The sequence below is a fragment of the Solenopsis invicta genome, chromosome 3 (genome assembly GCF_016802725.1).
Source record: "Solenopsis invicta isolate M01_SB chromosome 3, UNIL_Sinv_3.0, whole genome shotgun sequence".
NCBI lineage: Eukaryota > Metazoa > Arthropoda > Insecta > Hymenoptera > Formicidae > Solenopsis > Solenopsis invicta.
The window spans coordinates 10628090-10651574 of record NC_052666.1 but is presented as its reverse complement, the minus strand read 5'-3'; the positions used below and the strand labels follow the sequence as shown (position 1 = coordinate 10651574).

Sequence of the window (23485 nt, the reverse complement as noted above, 5' to 3'; positions counted from 1 at the left end):
CGTGGTTTAAGTAAGTATGTTATTAGAGCCATTCAAACAAATTATTTACTTTACATAAATAAATATTACTTGTTTGTAGAAAATATTATTTCTTTAAAGTATTATTTATTTTTTTGAAGTAATATTTATTTGTGTGAAATAAACGATTTGCTTGAATGGTCCTAATAACATATTTACGTGAATCACGGAAAATTTTTGTTCTCATTGTAATAATGACTATTGTTAGTAAGATTTTTATCCATGATATAAAAATTAATTTTTGAGGGTACACGATAGTGTCGTAACTGAGAAAGCGATCTTTAACAAATTTCGATAGATTTTAAATTTGATGAGTAATAAATATTTTTGTAATAAAAGGCATCTGCATCTTACGTGCAGAATGGGCAGGTGCGCCATCGTGCATGAATATTGGAGCTCTTCTATTTAGTGCTAGATCGTCGAAATTATTTTCTGGGACTAGCAAATTCGGCAGATCGTTTCTTAAAAAATCGAGATATTTTTACGAATTTAATCGTTGCGAAATATTATTCATAATTTTAGTTAATATTTTATTGGAAAATATTTATCCTTTAAATTTTTTATCTTCTCCATGATAAATTTCAGACTCAAACACCTTTTTTATAAAGATGACACCTGCCTTGAAGATAAACGTGTAAGAAAATTTTTTACGATCCCTTACATTGAGTCGATATCAGAGAAATTTTCGTCTTTCTCATGTAAGTTTGACTGCAGTGTTGCGTTTACGATCCCTACTAAATTGAATAAATTTATAACTGGCAAAGGTCATATAGAGCGTCTTTCTTGTAATGACGTCTATAAAATTAATTGTAAAGACTGCGATTTTTCTTACGTGGGACAGACGAAACGCCAATTAAAAATAAGAGTCAGCGAACATAAAGCAGATATTAGAAAGACCAGTTCTCCTTCGCTTATCTCGTTACACCGCATTGGAGAAAATCACGAATTTGATTGGGAGAACGTGGAAATTTTAGACAAATCTTATGTTAAAAGACCTTGTAAAAAATTTGACTTGAAAAAAAATGACAGATACTCTTTAAGGGGAGTACAAATTGATGGCAAGGTGTTCTTCCCGGGGACGGCACTCATTTTTCATTAAAAAAATAAAAATTATTTTTAAACAATTTAGCAGCTAAGTCTTACACTCTAAACTTTTAGCATTGAAATTTCACTGCAATGGAAATTTCACTCCAAACGTTAGTGACAATTGAGCTAGTGCTATTGCATTAAAGTTCATTGCAAGATGGGAGTAAAAGATCTACTCAATAATTGAAATGAATTTATCATTGCAATGAATTGAAAAATTTACTCAAGAAGGAGTACATTTTTCAATTCGTTGCAGTGATAAAGGACGATAAACCGAATAATATCACTCCAAGAGCAGAGTGATTTGATTCGATTAAAAGATTAATTTTGTCTCAGAAAAGATATGGTTATACATTTGAATTTCCATATAAGAAGATTGACACAATAGTATGCTATATAAAACTTCTTACGTGAAAATTCAATTGCAATTATCTTTTTCTATGAGAAAATTAATTTTTTAACCGAATAAAATCATTCACTTTCCTCTTGACATTATATCACTTATTATAAGGGGACATATGACGAAAATAAATTACTTTATACAATATATTTTTGTAAAAGACTATATATATTTCTGAACCTTTTATAAACTTTTATAATCTTTTATAAATTTTTCTTAATAGAAATAAATGTATTCAAAAATTACAATGTAATGTTACAGAGAGTAGTGTATAGAGCACTGCAACAAGCACCAGAAGCGTTGAGGCCCATAATGCATCCGGTAATAAATTCATAAAATGTTATCAAATCTGTTCCAAAGTGCACATCAAAACAGTAGTGCAATTTTATAAAAATGTCGAAGGCAATTATTGGATCGTTACCAACTGAAATTAAATTTCCACCTGTTTTTATGTAATATTTTCCTTTCTTAGTTTAGCCAATTATGGAGGACACCAAAAACGGTTGGATATTTTTCGTCTTCTTCGCAAGAAGAAATATTATTTTCTTCATTTAGAAGTAAATCTTTCGCTACCTATAACAAGTATAAACAATATATATAACTTGCTGTAAATTATCTATAATGCGCATTAGCTGCATTTAAGTCTACAATGCACGATGTTTTTAAATACATTAATACTTACCTGAATAAATTGTAACAAATTTTGGTTTGGAATCTGTTTAGGAAAAATGCGATACTTTTATTTTAGCGCTCTTCGACTTGTCTTTCCCCTAAAATTATAAATACTATTAGACTCATAAGTTCATTCACACGCACGCTACTCTTTGTAAAATTTATTTGTAAAAACTGGTTTGCTTACAGATGTTTCCTTTTTTGCGTAGTTTGGAGAGGGCAACAGCTCCGGCAACAAAATTAAAGCTTTTAAGTTATCTGTAAAGTATAAAAACATCAATACATAAAAAATGTATAAGTTATAAGAAATGTAGTTCTATTTAATCATGTTACGAAATTGTGTATTATTATACCATCGTCAAATTTCTTTACGTTTTCAAGCAAGTACTCTTTAGTGTCAGCGCAGAATTTCAAAATTCTTGGCACATAATAAGATAAGAATTTTCTTAAAAATATATCATTCTTTGGAAACATTGATATAAGTTTTCTATGGATCTAAAATCATATGTTGTAAATCATTGAATAAAGAACGAGCTTATATATCTACACTATATTTGATATCTAAAGTAGTAAGACTATGCCGATTCTAATCCGGGAGCAATGAGGAGGGGTGAGGGGCGAGGGGGGAATGTAGGCGCGGGGGTACCTGCGGTACGTACCGCGGAGTGGGTGGTGACCCGCAGGGTCTGACGTGGGAGGTGGGTGGTGACCCGCGAGACCTAACTTGGGAGGTGGGGCTCAGCCCGCTGAACTGACCCGCGCGTGGGAGTCAGCCAGCGGTCCTACCCGGGGAATGATACATGGAGTGGATTGTGATCCTCAAGATGCAGTGGGTGGTGTCACCCACTGATCTAGAGGTGGGATTGAAAGGTGGGGGTAAGCCGCGCGGCAGAGCGGTATGTACCGCCGAGGATGATGTTGGGGATAGAGAGGAATCCCATGGCTTTGAACCGGCGTGTATTTTTAAAATACCGCGGCGATTTCGCGGCGGTTCTCCGCGGCGATTTTCCATGGCGGTTTTCCGCGGCGATTTCGCTGCGGTTCTCCGCGGCGATTTCCGCGGGGCCCGCCTCCGCCCGCGCGCAATTTTCGCGGGGCCCGCCGCCGCCGCCGCCGCCGCCGCCGCCGCCGCCCCCGCCCGCGCCCGCGCCCGCCGCCCGCTGCCGCTAGCGCGCGAAATCAGCGGACAGAGAAAATAAAAAACGTTCGAGAGATATAGAATATTCTTTATTAGAATTATATTTGCTGATGCAGCTCTCAAGCATGGCCTTGCCGTGTATTTTGACGGCGGCTCATCACAAAGGTATCGAATTACATCGAAGACGAAGCGTACGCCTTGACTGAATGCTCGCTGTTCTATTGTAATATACACATGTGTTTACTATTATATTATTATATTATATTATAAATGTTTTCTACCTAATTTTCGTTATTCTTTCTGGATCCAATTGAAAGACAGTATTCCACTACGTATAACTTTTCAAGTCTCGTAATTTTCTAGCCTACCGTTCGAGAGATATAGAATATTCTTTATTCAAGTTATATTTGCCGATGCAGCTCTCAGGCATGGCCTTGACGTGTATTTTGACGGCGGCTAATCACAAAGGTATCAAATTACATCGAAGACGAATCGTACGATGTATCATTAGCCTTGAACACGTATGAACAGGTTCGCACACGCCGCTGCAAGTATGCACCGCGCGCAAGTCTCCTTCTGCTCGATCGAGATTTTTAATGTAGAGTGTCACACACTGATGCAAATGTATACCAATGATCTAGAATATTCTATGGGATCTTCGAGTGGTGGGGATACATCTTTCATGCCCCCGCTAGATGATGCAACTTTTCGTCAGACAAAAGAACGTATAATAGATATGTAATTAGCGCTCGGACATCAGTAGATGTCTTTGAAGCGTATCGAATCTATCATCGGCGGTCAAAGAAATTTCGCTGGATCCAGTTGATCAGTGGCCGGAAATAATAATGCGCTTTTTGGAAGTTTACATCAAGAACGCGTTCTGCACATACTGTAATTCGTGTAAATAAAAAATTTGCGAGTGCTCCGAGACATCGTATAGTACGTGCTAATAATTGAAAATGGAGAACATTGAACGCGAACTGCTCGAGCAATGCTCGCAGATCGCTACTCAAGAGGAGTGTCGTGCATGGGTAGAACGATGCGAAAAGTGCCTCGCACATCTCGAAGAATGTTGTAGCAGTGCCAAACGTCCTCGACTCACCGTTGGCTCCAGACAATCTATAGTGGCGAGAATCGCGCGACTCGCGGGTGCAAAAGCGCAATTAGAAAGACGTTTCGCGCACGTTGGAGGTGGTGCGCACGCTAGCACCAGTGGCAAAAGATCGCTCATCTGGCGCGAGATCGAGGCTGCGTTTGAATCACGTATTCTTACGGGTGCTGTCATAAACACCGATTATATTGAACCGCGGCATTTCTTGGAAGACGCTAGTGATTTGGTGATCGAACAAGTGCGAGAAGCTATCGCGAAACATGGAAATGTGAAGGTGAATACCGTATTCAACGGTAAATTTGTAAACATTCGTGAAGACCGCGATAATAAAAATCTCGCGACGAAGAACTATGAACTATACAGAGCGTCAAATTTGCGCGAATGGTACGAGCAGCGTGTAATCGAAGTGATATTAACGATGCTCGACGAGTTTCAAGAACGCGATAGCGGCTGGGCTTTACACCGAATCCAAAACTTAATGGTGAATATAAACAAACTTAATCCCATGCACGCGGGATGTTACTTCAAATTGTCGAAAGAAGCAAGCGACAAGCGTGCAATAATTAATGTGCAATCACAAGACAATGCTTGCTTCGCGTGGTCGGTGATGGCTGCCCTGTACCCCGCCAAAAATCATGCAGAACGGGAGTCGTCGTACCCACATTATTCGACTGTGTTAAAGTTTGACGATATACAATTTCCAATGAAAGTAAAAGACATTGGAAAATTTGAACGATTAAACAACGTGTCTGTGAATGTGTACACAACCGAATTGGACAAAAAAGAAAAGATAGAATACGTTGTACCATTACGACTGACCGAAGATAAGAAGGGGAAACACGTCAATCTCTTCTATGTGGAAGATGAACACGACGTCACCCACGGCCACTTTGCGTGGATTAAGAACCTGTCGCGACTGGTCAGCTCACAGCTAAACAAATACGGACACAAGAAATTCATCTGCGATCGGTAAGTGTAATAATATAAAAAAACTTTCACACTTTTAATTATTGTTTAGTAAAAAAATAATTTGTTTATTACAGTTGCCTGCATTACTTCCGCTTAGAGAAAAAATTGCAATCGCACGAAACGGAGTGCAAGAAAATAAATGACTGCGCCATCATACTACCGAGAGAGGACCAGAAATGGCTAGAATTCGACTCATACAACAACAAGGAGCGCGTACCATTTGTAATTTACGCTGATTTGGAGTGCGTATTGAAGAAGATGGAGAAGAACGAAACAGAGAACACGTCGAGTTTCGCGTATCAACACCACGAGGTATACAGCATAGCTTACTATGTTAAATGCTCGTTCGACGACGCGTTATCGATGTATCGTTTTCGCCGCGATAAGGACTGCGTCGCGTGGTTCGCGAAAGAGTTAGAAAATCTTGCGCATGATATGAAAGCCCGAATATCCGCCAATGTTCCAATGGAACAATTAACTGTACAGCAGAAAGAGGCATTTTTAAACGCGACAAATTGTCATATATGTAAAAAACCGTTTATATCAGATACGGGCCTTACCCGTAACGAGTGGCTTGATAATCGGCGGGTGCGTGATCACTGTCATTTGACCGGCAAGTATCGCGGTCCTGCCCATAATAAATGTAATTTAAATTATAAGAATACGTACGTTATTCCAGTCGTTTTTCACAATTTGAGCGGTTACGACGCGCATTTTATAATAAAAGAAATTTCTACCGCGTTCGAAGGCAAGATCGACCTACTACCGATTAATAAAGAAAAATATATTTCGTTCACTAAACACGTCGCAGCTACCGGTATAGGAACAAAATCGGGCGAGGTACGAAATTGTATACGATTTCGATTCATCGACTCATATAAATTCCTAAGTGCGAGTCTCGAAAAATTGGCGTCGTTTCTAGGTATTGAACAATTAAACATTACTTGTTCTGAATTTTCCACATTGTCAAACGAGGATTTCGAACTCCTCACGCGCAAAGGCGTTTTTCCGTACGAGTACGTTGATGATGCCGAAAAGCTTTTAGAAACGCGTTTACCACCGCGCGAATCTTTCTACAGTTCACTGAGCGGACAGACGGTATCAGAGCATGATTACGCTCATGCCGAGAACGTATGGCAACGGTTCGCAATTGAAACGCTGGGCGAATACAGCGATTTATATTTGAAAACAGATGTCTTATTATTAGCCGACATTTTCGAAAACTTTCGCGACAAAAGCATGCAGAGTTACGGTTTGGATCCCGCGCATTACTATACATTGCCAGGCTACACGTGGGATGCAATGTTGAAGAAAACGGGTATAAGATACGAGTTGCTCACTGACATAGAAATGCTACTTTACGTGGAACGTGGAATTCGTGGCGGTTTAAGCCAGTGTTCGGGCAGATATGCGAAGGCTAATAATAAGTACATGAAATCGTACGATCCGTCAAAACCAACGACTTATTTGATGTATAATGATGTGAATAATCTGTATGGGTGGGCAATGTGTCATCCGTTGCCATACGGTGAATTTAAATGGGTCGAAAACGTTGACAATTTCGATATAAACGCGATCGCATTTGACTCGGACATCGGATATATACTGGAAGTCGACCTTGCATATGAGAATCAGCTGCACGATCGACACAGTGACTTACCGTTTTTTCCTTCGAGCGATAAGCCTCCAGGGTCAAGGCAGAAGAAATTACTAGCGACAGTGCATGATAAAAAGCGTTACGTCATCCACTACCGCAATCTTCAACAGTGCACGCGTCACGGGCTTCGAATCGTAAAGATACATCGCGTACTTCAATTCGCTCAATCCACCTGGCTCCGCGATTATATAGAATTAAATACAGAGTTTCGAACGAACGCGAAAAATGATTTCGAGAAAAATTTATACAAATTAATGAATAATGCAGTTTTCGGTAAAACCATGGAAAATGTACGTAATCACGTTAATATAAAATTAGTAACGCAATGGGAAGGCCGTTACGGGGCAGAGGCCATGATTGCTGCTCCGAATTTTCATAGTCGCAGTGTTTTCGCAGAAAATCTGGTTGCCATAGAAATGCGTAAACTATCGGTAAAATTTAACAAACCAATATATGTCGGTATGTGTATTCTCGACATTTCGAAAATCTGTCTTTACGAATTTCACTATGATTATATGCTGCCATTGTATAAAGATAAATGTAAGATACTCTATACAGACACAGACAGCCTCATCTATGTCATTGAGTGTGACAATGTGTACATGGATATGAAACGTGATATCGCGAGATACGACACGAGCGATTATCCCGCCGACAATGAATATAATATGCCTCTTGCGAATAAGAAGGTTCCAGGGCTAATGAAAGACGAGAATTGCGGCAAGATTATGACCGAATTCGTAGGGCTAAGAGCAAAAATGTATGCGGTAAAAGTAGAAGGGAAAAACGATACAAAAAAGGCGAAAGGTGTAAAGAATAGCGTTGTAGAACGAACTATAACGTTTGAAGATTATACGCGTTGCTTGCACGACGGGATAGAAATGACTCGTCAGCAAGCGTGTATACGTTCGAAGCTCCATGATGTACACACAATCAAAGAGAGAAAGATTGCTCTCAGCCCGTTCGATGACAAGCGTTACATCTTGCCTGATTCTACTGAAACATTGCCTTGGGGACATTGGCGTATAACATCGTAACACATTTTTTTATACTTTTTAATACTTTATTTATAACATTGTGTATTACTATAAGACAATTAATGCGATGCTTATTACTAATTTAAGTTGATTCTGCGTGACTCATTAAACAATATATAACAATGTAAGTTGATAATATTTCATGACTTAATATTATTGTAACAATAAAAGGTGATACTTTTGTGTGACTTATTGTAAAAAAAAAATGAAAGGCGACAATTTTGCGTGACTTATTGTTGTAATAACATTTAATGTAGATTAATTTTGCGTGACTTAGTACGAGTATAATCTTTCCGCTCTTTTGTATACGTTTGTGTATATTTAACGTTGCTTTGAATACATTTTTTACAATGTTTTTTCTTACAAATATATGTGTGTATAAAATCAAACAATGTCTCTTTTATTTATCCACGAATTATGCGATCCATCGAATCCCAGCCATTTCAAGTAAACTTTATCTCCTTTCTTTCTCAAAATTTTCTCGACAAGGAAAACGTCCGGATACTTCGCTTGATGTAATTCATGTTCATAGAAAGCGCCTGCGATGCTTTTTCCACGATAATCTTCGAGGAGGTATGTGACGGGGTTCGTTCTTTGCACTTTAACGATCGTAAACACCTCGGTGGTCCAATTTGGTGTAAAGTTTTTCTCAAAAATTGTCTTGTGCTTGCTCACGCGTACCTTAGCTCCGACCTTGAATTTTGCAGGAGCAGCGATCTTAACGTGACTATACACGGTGTTCAACAGCTTTTTAGCCGACGCCGGCGTTACATCCACAGGTCGCATGCCTATCGTTCTATGCAGCGTGTCGTTGTATTCGGAAACCAGACGCGGTAGCTCGTCGACCCACTTGTAAGATCCTTGCAACGTAAACATCTTCCACATCTTCTCCTTCAAAGTTTTATTGAAGCGCTCGATTATCGATGCTTTTAACACCGAGTACGTGGAATAATGATTAATATGGTGTTTTCTCAAGAGTTTCTGCACATCGGCGTTGTAAAACTCTTTGCCCATATCCGTTTGCAAGTTGCGTGGACATCTTCCGCTCTTCCGAATTATCTCGGCGATGACGTCAGCCGTCTCTTTTCCGCTCTTACTCTTCATCCCTACTGCCCATGCGAATTTGCTCAGCGCATCGATCATGGTAAGTATATAATGATGACCTCTGTTAATATTCGAATACGGACGCATCTCGACGATATCCGCTTGCCACAAGTCGTCGAATCCTTTGATTATAACACGTCTTCGTGGAAAATGTCTTCGAGCAGATGCATGCAATTCCTCGACGAGGCGTCGTCTCTCGGAGCTAATTCTCTTCGATGAACTCATGTTTTCGGTGTGTAAACTCGCGATGTAATGTATATCAGCTTCGTTTATTTTCTATCATCCTTCAGTAACCATTCCTTGTCTTCCGGTCTCTGTCGATTAGATAATTTTTCATACTCATTCTTCACCCGGTCTACGACCGTTCGATATCCATCCTTTACACGGTCTTGAGTCTTTTCATAACGATCCTGAGCCGCGTGATATTTATCCGTCAACCGTTCTTGAACCGTCCGATTTTTATTTAAGAACCGTTCGAAATCATTCGAAATCATTCGTACCCGTCTTTGCGACGTTCCTCTTTGCCACTCATTTTTTATTACAATGCTCGCACGTCCTTCTCAAACAGAGTCAGTCTTTCGTCTGACTCCTTTCGCGGGTACACGATTTAATTTATAATAATGCCGGCCTCGCGAAGTTCCTCGATAATGGACAGCATCTCGTTGCCATGAGCGTCGTTGCCCGCTATATATGAAGCTTCGAATAATCGTAATCGATCCACTAGCTCGTTGGGATCGTCCCAGTGCACGTAATCGATCTTATTATCGTTCAGTATCATAGCGCGAGGTATTCCCTTTCCGGATTTATTCTTTCTCTTTGGTGTAGATTCAATTGACATCAATGGCGCAATCACGTATTTATACTTGTATCCTCTGTTGCCCCGTAGTCGACTCTGCGCGGTGAAATTTTTTCTATGTACGTTTGTAGCCAACAATATGCTCTTGTACTTTTGCAAATCGTCCTCCTTATAGAGAACATCATCGGGCAATCACTTAAAAATCAACTCATAAAGACCGGGTGTGCCAACGTATTGCACGCCATCGATAATAATGTTATCATTGATGTCCACGTCAAAACTTTTTATTACCAAGCATCATTTCGTCCCTGTCGAGACAAACGCCATATATGGTGTCTATACTTTTCTCCGATCCACCACCGCTGAGGAACTCGCCGATGTACTTTTGACCGAGCGGACCCAAATATTGCGACAACGTTTTTCGACCTTCCAACGTTTGCATTTGATGTTGAATAGTTGTTCCGAATGAATCGTCTGTGGTTTCGAAGACGTCCTCGAGAACCTTATTCGTTGATTTTGCCGCTCCAATCGTAGGTGTTTTCGTCGACGGTCCTGGCAATTCTATCATTGTAGAATGAAGCACAGGTGAATCCAACGCGACGTTAGAACGTTTCCTTTCTCCCGATGGTAATTTTGAATATTTGTGAGATGCTCCATCATCGTCGTCGTCTTCGTCGCTATCCATATGTTTTTTCTTAGTATGTTTCGACTTTTCCTCCTTGATATCTTTAACCTCTCTCTTAATCGGCTGGGATTCCTCGACAATCTGTTTCAGAGGTTCGACGATAGGCTTGAAACGTCTCTCCATCGCGATATCCTCCTCGATTTTACCGGTTTTTAGTGCGCGATGCTTCTTGCGGATAGCCTGGCTCGTCTTTTCAATTTCTTTCGCGAGTTTCTTGCGATTACGTATATTAGCCATGATGAACGTCTCTGTTCAAGGTATCGAGAACAACTAATCGTTTCGCGGTACCGCAAACTCGTTAAATCCTCTTCTGTATCGTCCATTAGTGAGCGAGCTATCCTTGTTTATCACTAGAAAACCGTATTCGCGCTGCCAACAATCACGGCACAATGCGCAAAATTCATCGTAGGACATGTCGGTGTTCACGTGGTCATTGTAAACGTGTCTCAAGTTGGTACCATCCTGTTTAAACAGGATTAGGAGATTGGCATTATCGCGAATCAGATGTTTCGGTATCCCGATGTTTGACAAAGGTAAAAGCAGTCGACTGAAGAGTGGCGACCCATTGAAAAGTATTCTCTGATCGCATCTTGCTTATCGCACGCAACGTCGTCGAAGACGAAGATCGAATTCGGACGAGCCTCGATTGGCGGAACGACATCGCTATTATTTGAGAACGTAAAGTATCCAATTTCGTCGATCGATGTCAACAGATTTTCGAGATATCGATATTTTGGCTGCTGTAGCGACTTTGAATATACGTAAACATTCTCGAAACGTACACCGTGCGGACTCTCGAGCAGACTTATAAGAACGTTAGTCTTGCCGCACGAAGATGGGCCCGCAATTATGGCGCGGATGGTACTCGGCAGCATTTCACCGTGTTTCCGCAACTGCGCGCTCTCCCCCATTATTCGCAATTTTTCGTCGCAGTTTGTGACGCGTATCGTATGCGACTGCCGCACGAATTTCATGTTTAACACTAAACGCGCGTGATACCTCGAGCCCCTATATATAGACGCGCGAAACCTTGAAGCGATCATTAGCGAAAAAATGTTTCTCGCGTTGTCATCTCCCTGCCATGTTCTTGATCTAAGCACTGAGCAGTTGGAGTATATACCGAAGATTGTACTTTTACGCGTGTGCGGCAACTACATCGATCATCTTTGGCCAAGACTTCCGAAACATATACAGACGGACCCTGAGGTTGGAACGTATCGTCGCTGCAACGAGCATCACAATCAGCCGTGGCAGCAGACGCACATTGACGGTCCCGCGCCGAGAATTAAGGACTGCGAGGAATGTCAGCGTCGAGCAAAGGCTGCGTCGGAGGTCTGCTGAATCGAGCGATAAACGTGCTTCCTTTCGAATTACATATTCCCGGCTATCAGTTTTGCGGTCCGGGCACTCGGTTGAAGAAACGATTAGCTAGAGGCGACAGAGGCGTAAATCCATTGGACGCAGCGTGCCGCGAACACGATATTGCATACTCTCTTAGCAACGAACTCGTCGATAGACACGCGGCGGATAAGGTGCTCGCCGATAAAGCGCTGGGACGCGTCATCGCAGGAGATTCGACTATCGGCGAAAAAGCCGCCGCTGCAGCCGTTTGGACAGCGATGAAGGCCAAGACCAAGATCGGCATGGGTATGAAGGCAAAAAAGAGGAAAACAACGACGAAGAAAAAACGAATACTTCCGTCGGCGAAGCGAGGTGGTATGTTACCGATCCTGCCAATCTTGGGCGCGATTGGATCATTAGTCGGAGGAGCAGCCGGTGTAGCGAAAGCGATAAACGCCAACAAAGCCAACAACGCCAGCTGGAGGAGCTGCAACGCCACAATCGCGCGATGGAACAGGGTCGCGGTCTACATTTAGCTCCATATAAAGATGGACGAGGATTGTACCTGGGCCCATATAAAGGTAGACAAGGTTTATCAGCGAAGAAGAAAAAAAAAACGCCGCAAAGACGATAAGAATGCCCACAGGCGTGACTACTGACGTGCAGTTGAAACAACTGGCGAGACCTATGCGCATACCGTATTTTAGAGGTGTTTTCATGCTCGATGCTTTACCGTCGAATGGCGTGCGTTTAAACGAGAGCGCCATCGTTAATCTAGGCAATACCACGGGGCCTGGTACTCATTGGGTAGCGTTTGCAAAGAGGAGCAACCGCGTCAAATATTTCGATAGTTTTGGCAATCTGCGACCGCCTCGAGAATTGGTGCGATATTTCGGAAGCAATGTTACGATTGAGTACAATCGAACGTCAGACATACGCTCAGAACTTCTGTGGGCAAATGTGCTTGCGTTTTCTTCAAAGAGTAAAATTTTAAAAAGATCGACGTGGTGCCGCAGACTCTCAGTGTAAGTCGAGCGCTTTCTCCGTCGTTGACACTAACGCTCAGCGGAACGAGCAGCGTTCTCGCTGCAAATTATTCGCCGCCAATAGATTTGACCGATGGAGACTATGAGCTCGGTCTGACGCTCTTCGAGACTTATCACACGATACCCAACGTGAGCGCCTCCAACAATAAGTTCTATTTCGGCAAGGACGACACGGAACTAACGATACCCGAAGGATCGTATGAAATACCGGCCATAAACGAATATTTGAAACGTGCAATTTCGCAGAGACGTCCACGACGCGATGCACCCAATGCGGATGGCACGATTGTCGATGCCACTGTCCGCGGCAACAACGACGATGTGGACGAGAAAGCAGCGTTCCCGATAGTGATTCGCGCAAACCATAACACGATGCGGTGCGAGATTAAATGTGCCTACAGAATAAACTTTAGCAAACCAAATAACATTGGATCGCTGCTGGGATTCTCATCGATGCGTATACTGCGACCGCGAAGATGGCACGAATCGGACGTGTCGATAAACATCATGAATGTGAACATTAAACGCATAGAATGCAACTTGACCACGGGAGCTTACAGCAATGATGCGCGAGTGCACACGATCCACGAATTTTCACCGAGCGTCGCGCCGGGATATAAAGTCAGTGAAAGACCTTCTCAAGTCATTTACTTGCCAGTGCTCATACGGAGCGTTAGTGACATCACCGTACGCGTTGTCGATCAAAACGGACGATTACTGGACTTTCGCGGGGAGGAAATCACAGTTAGGCTGCACGTTCGAAGGCGTGTGTGATGCTGGTAATAAACGGAGCCGAGCGAGCGCAGAGAGCATCATTTACCGGGCAATCGACTTTATCGGTCAATAATAGATTAGCTGAGAAGAAAAAGCTCAGCGCATCAAACGTTAAATTTTTACAATCACTGGGATTTGCGGTACGAAAATCTTAAAAATGACTGATATTCTAAACGTCAGAGACGAACCGATCTTTGACGATCGAATCGTCAAGATTGAAACCCACGCTTATTTGCCGTATGCAAACACAACGTACGGGCACAGCGATGAGATAAGAATACCCATACAACAACAAGATTTGTATACATTGCCGTACGAGAGTTTCCTATACGTCGAGGGGAGAATTACGAAACAGAATAGACCTGAAGGGGCCAGCGGTGACGTGGTATTGGGAAATAATTGTGTTGCGTTTATGTTCGACGAGATAAGATACGAGTTGAACGGCGTTGAAATTGATCGTAATAGAAACGTGGGCATAACCAGCACGCTGAAAAACTATGTAACGCTGTCATCCGACAAAAGCGTGATTCTGCGAAATGCCGGCTGGGAAACGCAGATGACTACCGCTGACGGGTATTTCAATTTCTGTGTCCCGCTCTACGTGCTGTTGGGATTCTGCGAAGATTATAAACGCATAGTGATCAATGCTCGTCACGAGTTGATCTTGATACGAGCGCGCAACGATAACAATTGTCTGAAGGATAATTCGGCGTTGGAGCCCGTTCTCGAGTTGTTTAAAATTCAGTGGCGAATGCCGCATGTGCTCTTGAGTGATATAAATAAACTTTCGATGCTGCGCACTTTGGAGAGCGGACGATATCTCAGCATGGCTTTTCGCTCGTGGGATCTTTACGAGTATCCACTATTGCAATGCACTACCAAGCATTCGTGGGCTATCAAGACCGCTACTCAGCTCGAGAAACCGCATTACGTCATTTTCGCTATGCAAACCGGCCGAAAAAATAACATGTCTGAGGACACGAGCCGATTCGACCATTGCAATTTGACCAACGTGAAACTTTATCTGAATTTTGAATCTTATCCCTAAATTGAAATAGATCTTGATTTTGCCAAAAACAGATGGGCTATTCTGTACGAGATGTACGCACATTTCTGCAAACCCTACTTCGGATACGAGTATCTCGATCCGAATCTCACCGTCAATAATTTTCTAAACCAAGGTGCATTTGTAATAATTGATTGCAGTCGGCAAGTTGAATCGATTAAGAGCGCAACCGTTGACGTGCGAATAGAATTCGAAACTAAAGATAACGTACCGGAGAACACCGGCGCGTATGCACTCATAATACACGATCGCGTGATTCAATATAACCCGTTGACAAACATTGTGCGCAAAATCACCTAATTCTGCGCATATATTATACGATACATCGACATGAACCACAGTCTTCGACCGCGACATGTCCGTGCCGACGTTCGTGGATCTGCAAGGTTTCCCCCTTGGACGATTGAGAGGTTTCGTCGTAAAAGAATTTGCGGCGTTAAGAGGGGGAAACGTTCTCGCGCATTATATTTTTGACAGTCCCCAGCCATGGGATTGGTTGATGAAATCCGAAAGATCCTGTGCTTCCTGGCTCACTGCCTGTCATCATGGGCTAAGATGGGGCACCGACGGAGTGGTTCCGTACCGGAAAGCGAGACAAGTGATTACAACTGCAGTATTGGGTGCTGAAAATCCTGACGACAAGGAGATTGTGTACGTCAAAGGGCACGAGAAACGAGAATGGCTGGAGAATTACTTCTGGACAGTCGACGAGAATACGCATACATCGAGAGCCTGGATGTGGATTACGAAGACGTGGATAATTTAAATAATCTAGATGATGCTAATACTTTTCAATGTGGACAACACCGTACGAATAGACATTGTGCTTTACAAAATGTATTCAAACTTTTCAATTGGTGGACACAATTACATGAATAAACATATGTAATATACGTTTTTTTATTCCTTTCCCCTCCATTACATCGACGTTTTTTTTTCTCTATTACATCAACGTTTCTCCAACGTTTTTTCATGTTTCATTTAGCGTTTCACGTACACTATGCACGTTATGTATAACGTTTTGTTCTTGTACAACGTTGTCGCGAAAACGTGATACCGACGATAATGATGTAATTATTGGAAAGAGTGGGGAAACTATCCCCTCTCCTATACAAAAGATTCAGAAGAATAAACGTGTCGAGACATGTTCAAGGCTACCGGTGAAATTGTTGGAGTGGGGGAAACTATCCCCTCTCCTATACAAAAGATTCAGAAGAATAAACCTGTCGAGACATGTTCAAGGCTACCGATGAAATTGTTGGAGTGGGGGAAACTATCCCCTCTCCTATACAAAAGATTCAGAAGAATAAACGTGTCGAGACATGTACAAGGCTACCGATGAAATTGTTGAAGAGAGTGGGGGGAAGTTATCCCCTCTCCATCTATACGTTTCCAATACAACATTAATAACTGCAAACATCACTATTTGGCGATCAGTATTGCATCAGTCGCTCGTTTGAACAGTTTTTGACATCGCTCTTGAAATACATACAATAGCAAACTATTACGTTCCAACCGAGGCGCGTGAAAAGTAAGTATTCTTTTGTTATACGATATAAAGACTTTACATTTTATTCAATTATTTCACTCATATCCGTTTCTTTTTTTCAGAGCGTCTTCGAATATACGATATACGCCACGTATACTGGGCAGAAGGTTTGCGCTAACATCAACTTCCTACAAATGGATTGATGTAGCGATCAACGTGGGATCTGTTTCCTGCTCCGTGGAGATATCGCTCGGCGATACACGCGGCAACCGGATTGTCCTACCATACAGAACGTGGAGAGCTCTGTTAGATAAACGTGCGGATTTCGAGCGATTCGTCCAGTCAACCGAAGCACCATCGTTACCGATTCATGACCTTACTGTACACCTCGTGAAATTGCGTGATGAAAGTATTGTTAAGTTATCTTTACTCGATGCATGTATTTACCTCAAGCCTACAACCATGCTCTTCATGTTTGAACTAGAGCACTGTGTGGAGCATGTATATTATACGCTGCATCAGAGCATTGCAACTGCGACTGAGAAATTTAAATATTTTGTAACGTTTTTGCGTCAAAACTTTGCCATGAACAAACCAGACGCGACAGAATTATTGCGCAAATCTTACGATAAGAGTTCGCAAATTGAGTGCGAATTAATAGCCTACGCTATTGATACTATTATATACGACGCATTAACTACTTAATAGAATGATTGTACACATTGTATTACATACTCAATAAAAAATGTGAAATGTATAAAAAAGAGTTTATCTCGTTATAAACCTTTCCCATGTTATAACGTATATTAGTTTTACAAGTTGCGTTTAGTCTCTTATAGAATAGCCTTGACAGTGATTGCGTCACGCGAACGATAACATTCCACAGGGGAAGAATCGAGCATTGTCAAGGCCATGTCTGCATCGGCAAATATAACTTGCATAAAGAATATTCTGTATCTCTCGAACGGAAGGCTAGAAAATTACGAGACTTGAAATGTTATACGTAGTGGAATACTGTCTTCCAAGTGGATGCAGGAAGAATAATGAAAATTAGGTAGAAAAATAAAACAATTAATATAATATAATATAATTGCAAGCATAGTAGCGGCGTTTGCTTCACCTACAATGTAATCATATATCGTTTGTCTTCGATGTAATCGTATACCTTTGTGATTAGCCGCCGTCAAAATACGCGATGCGACGGAGGATGCTCTCGCTGAGCGAGCCCTTCGTCAGTCGAAATTATACCGTCGCGCAATTAAAAAGCGTACGATCGTGTCGCGAAAAAAATAATTGAACGGTTATAATGGAGCCAAATTTTGGAGATGAGACGACGATTGAAGAGGAACTATATACATACTTTTCTCTCTTACCTTCTGATATATTATATATAGTGATACAGATCGCGCAAGTTTCTCTATATGGACTACCTCCTCCTAACAGTGACGAGGATGAGGACAATCACATTGATGAAGGCGAGGAAGACATTGATGATGATGATGATGATGAGCAAGAGTATGACGTCGTTGCTGCTCAAAACTTATACAATTTCCTCATCTACCAAGCACCGTGTACTTTGATACAGATCATTACGGTTATATTAACAATCCTCTACGAGAGAGAGAAACAGGAGGAGGAGGGGGAGGAGACAATCATTCCTTTCAGTCCCCCAATTAACGTTATGGTGATTGCATCTCCGCATTCACTGTTATATGAAATGGTTTATTATTATTATGAAAACGATGAAAATGAGGAGGAAAGACAATAACAGTGTGGTGGTGGTGGTGGTGGTGGTGGTGGCGGCGGTGGGCGGCGGTGGCGGCTGCAGTGGTAGTGGTAAGTTCCTTTTTTAAAGAAATTTTTTTTCTCTGTCCGCCGATTTCGCGCGCTAGCGGCAGCGGGCGCGGGCGGCGGGCGCGGGCGCGGACGCGGGCGGCGGCGGCGGCGGCGGCGGCGGGCTCCGCGAAAATTGCGCGCGGGCGGCGGCGGGCCCCGCGGAAATCGCCGCGGAGAACCGCCGCGAAATCGCCGCAGAAAACCACCATGGAAAACCGCCGCGGAGAACCGCCGCGAAATCGCCGCGGTATTTTAAAAATACACGCCGGTTCAAAGCCATGGGATTCCTCTCTCTCCCCAACATCATCCTCGGCGGTACATACCGCTCTGCTGCGCGGCTTACCCCCACCTTTCAATCCCACCTGACACCACCCACTGAATCTTGAGGATCACCATCCACTCCATGTATCATTCCCCGGGTAGGACCGCTGGCTGACTCCCACGCGCGGGTCAGTTCAGCGGGCTGACCCCCACCTCCCAAGTTAGGTCTTGCGGGTCACCACCCACCTCCCATGTCAGACCCTGCGGGTCACCACCCACCTCCCACGTCAGACCCTGCGGGTCACCACCCACTCCGCGGTACGTACCGCAGGTACCCCCGCGCCTACATTCCCCCCTCGCCCCTCACCCCCCCTCATTGCTCCCGGATTAGAATCGGCATAGTCTTACTACTATCTAACTCACCATTTCTCCTTTGTAATCTTTTAATCTTGGATATAGTCTAAATACATCCGCTATTGTCATTTCTTCAAAAGTTTTGATGTCCCTTTGCCTATTATACCTTGTTTCAACCAATAATCGTATAAATGGATAGCTTATTGGTATCGTTAGGTATTTTAAATATAAGTTCTGAACACTGAAAGTAATAAATTGCCAGTAATAATAATAATAATACATTTAAAGAAATTCTGTATATATGTTTATATTATTCTCGAATAGAAAATAAAAATAAACATAAATTGATTTTCTTTAAAATTGTCATATGTACCTTCTCTTTAAATACTTCCTCATCAAGATATTTTTCTTCCGTTAATTGCATCCTCTGTCTTTTAACATTAATTTTTTTAATGGTTGGTGTAGTCAATGCCCTCCTTTTTTATGGGACTTAGTTTTACTCGCATATTTTGTAAGCGGTACTGTATAAAGCCACTGTTTATTGCCTTATCATAAAAATGCTCCTAAATAAGTGCATAAATTTTTAGAAAACAATGGCATCAAGATATAAATTATACAATAACAAAAATACTTACATAACCTTCAAGCGATTGTGAGCTTCGTAATTTTGGAAAAGCTTTAACCATTTCCTTAGCTAATTCTGTTTTCAATTGGCTGGATGGATACCTTCAAGAATGATTCAAAATAAAAACGTTATAGAACGATTATAAAAGTTATTACGTTTTTTATAAGTTGAAAGAAATTATAACAACGTACAGTCGTGAGCTAAAAGATTGCAATACATTTTTTTCGATGGTTAGATGGTTCGATGCTTAATTGGTTGGATCCACAGGTAAGAACCAATGACGTTCGCCATTCGATGAGCAAGTCTACATTCCAAAAACAATCAAAGAAAATGTGTTGTAACCTTTTAGCTCACGACTATACATATCCTTCATGGAAAAAACACTCAAAATTTGAATATTTACACTCAAATTTAAGTGTTTACACTCAAATTTAAGTGTTAACACCCAATTTTGAGATTTTACTCTTAAATTTAAGCGTATACACTTAAATTTTGAGTGTTTACACTCAAACAATGAGTGTATACACCCAAAGATCGAGTATTTATACTTAAAATTGAGTGTATACGCTCAAATTTTTAGTGTTACACTGCAAATTAAGTGTTTACACTCAATCAGTGAGTGTGTACACTCAATAATTGAGTGTTTATATTCAAAATTGAGTGTATACGCTCAAATTTTGAGTGTTACACTGCAGATTAAGTGTTTACACTCAATCAGTAAGTGTGTACACTCAATAATTGAGTGTTTATATTTAAAAATGAGTGTATATGCTCAAATTTTGAGTGTTACACTGCAGATTAAGTGTTTACACTCAAACAGTGAGTATGTACAATAGAGGATTGAATGTTTATATTTAAAATTGAGTGTGTACGCTCAAATTTTGAGTGTTTTACAATGCAAGTTAAGTGTTATTTACATTTAAATAGTGAGTGCGTCGTATACACCTAATGATTGAATGTTCACACTTAAAATTTAGTGTATACCTTAAAAAATATCTTAAAAAATTGTCTTTTAATTTGATGGAATATTTACACTTAAATTTGAGCGTTAATTCTTAATAGTATTTATGAGTTTACTGTCAACATTGTGATACATGATCAATAAATTAGTGTATTATAACTCCTAAAATGTCATTCAAAAATTGACTATTCTCAAAAGTAACTGTGTTAATTCCGTAATTGAGATTAACGTTGTGTTAAATGTTGAATACGTGTGAAAATGTCTACAAACATTTCAGCACTAAATAAAAATAATTTCTTTTTAATTTTTAAAATAAAAATGCAATTAATAATATACGTTCTTAAATAAAAAACAAGCTTAAAATGTGTTTTTAAATAAATGCAAAATTCATAATATTTTTATGATATAATCAATTAAGGACTCTGTCTTATTGCGAAGACATTTTACGTTAATTTAAATAAAAGTTGTGTTTATACAGAACTCTAATACTAAAGTTTGGATCTCGTCTCACATTTTTCCCTACTCCTAGCGCTGCACGCCTGCGCATCGCAAAAAGCAGGGTCGCCATATGAGTGACAGTGTAGCGGTCTACGTGTTTATTGCGTAGCAAACGAGAAACCATCGTATGCGGCCCTAGCTGTTTCCCGCTTATTTCTCGCAGCGTGCAACGTGCGGTGCTTAGAGTGGAAGAAAACAATCACACATCACATGTGTTGGAAGTGATTGAAAAACAATTGTTGAGTCGTCGTTCGTCGTCAGTCGTCGTCGTATATACTCGTATATTTGGACGTCTTTGTACACGCACCGGCATAAATGGTGTCTCTCCGCGCTGACGCTCGGCTGCCGCACACACGCGAGTTACGCGAGGCGCGCACGTACGTGTTTCGTGGCAGCGCGGCGGATGTCGGGGTGCTAGCAGAAAGTAGTGGAGGGCGTTTTGATACCGCATCTTCCTCGCTCGATGATGGATCGAGAGAGAAGACACGGAATCACGGCGCTCGAGAAACTGACAGAAGTGGTATCCCTTGCGCCTATACGGCTGGTATACAGGATACCGCGGTTCGTCGCGCGCTGTTGTAATTTTTAATTGCATAAAGAAATTTACTCGGATACGAATATTCGTTTGAAAAATAATGTAAATAGAATTACGATTTTTAATAATAAATTAAAATGATGTCATCACGGCAATACAGCACTTACACGAAGAGAACAATTTTCTTCATCTAAGCAAATTATGTCTGTTTAAGATCATAAATTCTTCCAAGATTTTATATTGTTGCTTATATGTGAAACAATGAATTGTTGAGTTGACATTTAATTTTTTTCTGTACAGTAATAAATTAAAATTATGTCATCATGGCAATATATTTTAGCTTCAATTTGTGAGACTATTACTTTACATAGAGACATAATTTTAATTAATTAATGAATGTAAATCTCTTTACTTACTTATTAAAATAATCTGTATTAGAAAATAATTTTAACTCTATTAATTTATAGATATGTTAACATTATCGGGCAAGCCAGTTTACTTTGTAATTTAGGTAAAACAATACTAGGAGAAGTGACAGACTTCTTCATATTTTGACAATTACTGTACAAATTACTGTACAAAATTTAAAAAAAATCAGACGTTCATTCGACTCCTCTCTCAGAGTATTGTAGTAAGGTACTTTATTCCTTGCGGAGTACATTGCGGACTTCCGCTCCGCTTACATAGTTTCAACCTTTTTTATTCCTTGCATCCTTTACAACGCACGAGAGAGAGAGAGAGAGAGAGAGAGAGAGAGAGAGAGAAATTACTCATCCATTCATACCTCCACACTCATTCTCTGGACCTCCGTTTCCATCACTTTTTTCCACACTTTCCTCTCTTCCTTCCACACTCTCATTCGTACCCAGCCACCCTCCTCCCTCCCTCATCTCTAGTTTTTTCATCCAAACCTCTCCTTCCCCCCTCTCACCTAAAACCTCTCCTACCATCTTCTGCCATCCCTTTTTCGTCCCCCAATCCGTGCATTCCTCCCATATATGTTCCCACGTTTCCTCTCCCCATCCACATATCCTACACTTTCTTTTCTTTTTCTCTTCCCAGTATCTACCTCCTCTCATACCGTCTCCTAACCTAAACCTCGCAATCTTTTCCATCTTTCCTCTTTCCAATCTCTCTTCAAGTACTTCGGCACTCCCTTTCCTTTCACTTTGTTATACCATCTGTTGAACCTCGAGCTCCTAATTTTTTCCCACCTTTCCTCTTCCTCTTCCTGCTGCCTCCTCTCTCTTGCTACCATCTCTTCCCCCCTTAACCCTCTCTCTTCTCTCAACTTTTCTATCTCCTTGATATTCCAGCTCTATTCTTCATAGAAACCTCTTCTTTCTTCCTCCCATTTTCCTTTCCCTTTCCCTTTCTTTCCACCTCCAAATTTCTGTCCCATAGCTAACCACCGTCCATACCAACTTATCAAATAACCACATCTTTCTAGCCCAGTCCTTTCCGAATTTCCTCTTTCCCATTCCCCATACTTCTCTCATCACCACCGCTCCTTTTTTGACTCTCTCCTCTATATGTTCTTTCTGTCCCCAATTTGCCATCATCATATAGCCCAGATATTTATACCTTTTCACTTCCTCTATTCCATTTCCTTTCCATTTCCATATTATCTTTTTCTGTCCCCCCCCCCCTCTTCTACACCTCATCACTTTTGTCTTCTCCACATTTGCTTCTAATCTTTACTGTTCTACATATCCTTCTAATGTTTTTATTAACCCTTTTATCCCTGCTTCATTCTCTGCCACCACCGCCACATCATCCGCATACGCCAAAGAATAAATTTTTCTTCCCTTCACCTTTACTCCCCCCCATCCCCCCTTTTCCAATTCCTCATCCAAATCCGCTAGCAGTAGTGTGAACATGCATGGGCTCAACGGACATCCCTGTCTCACTCCTCTACCTGTCCAAAAGTTTTCCCCCTCCCTTTCCCCCATCCTTACTCTACTTATTGTCTCCTCCAAAACTTCCTCACACCTCATCACCAGACTTTCTCTCACTCCCTTCCTTC

The 23485-nt window shown here is 41.2% G+C and overlaps 1 pseudogene; it reads right to left on the bottom strand.

Annotated features, from left to right (window-relative positions):
• Positions 1-1746: 1746 nt before the first annotated feature.
• Positions 1747-22446, bottom strand: LOC120357372 (annotated as a pseudogene).
• Between the last annotated feature and the right edge of the window lie 1039 nt (positions 22447-23485).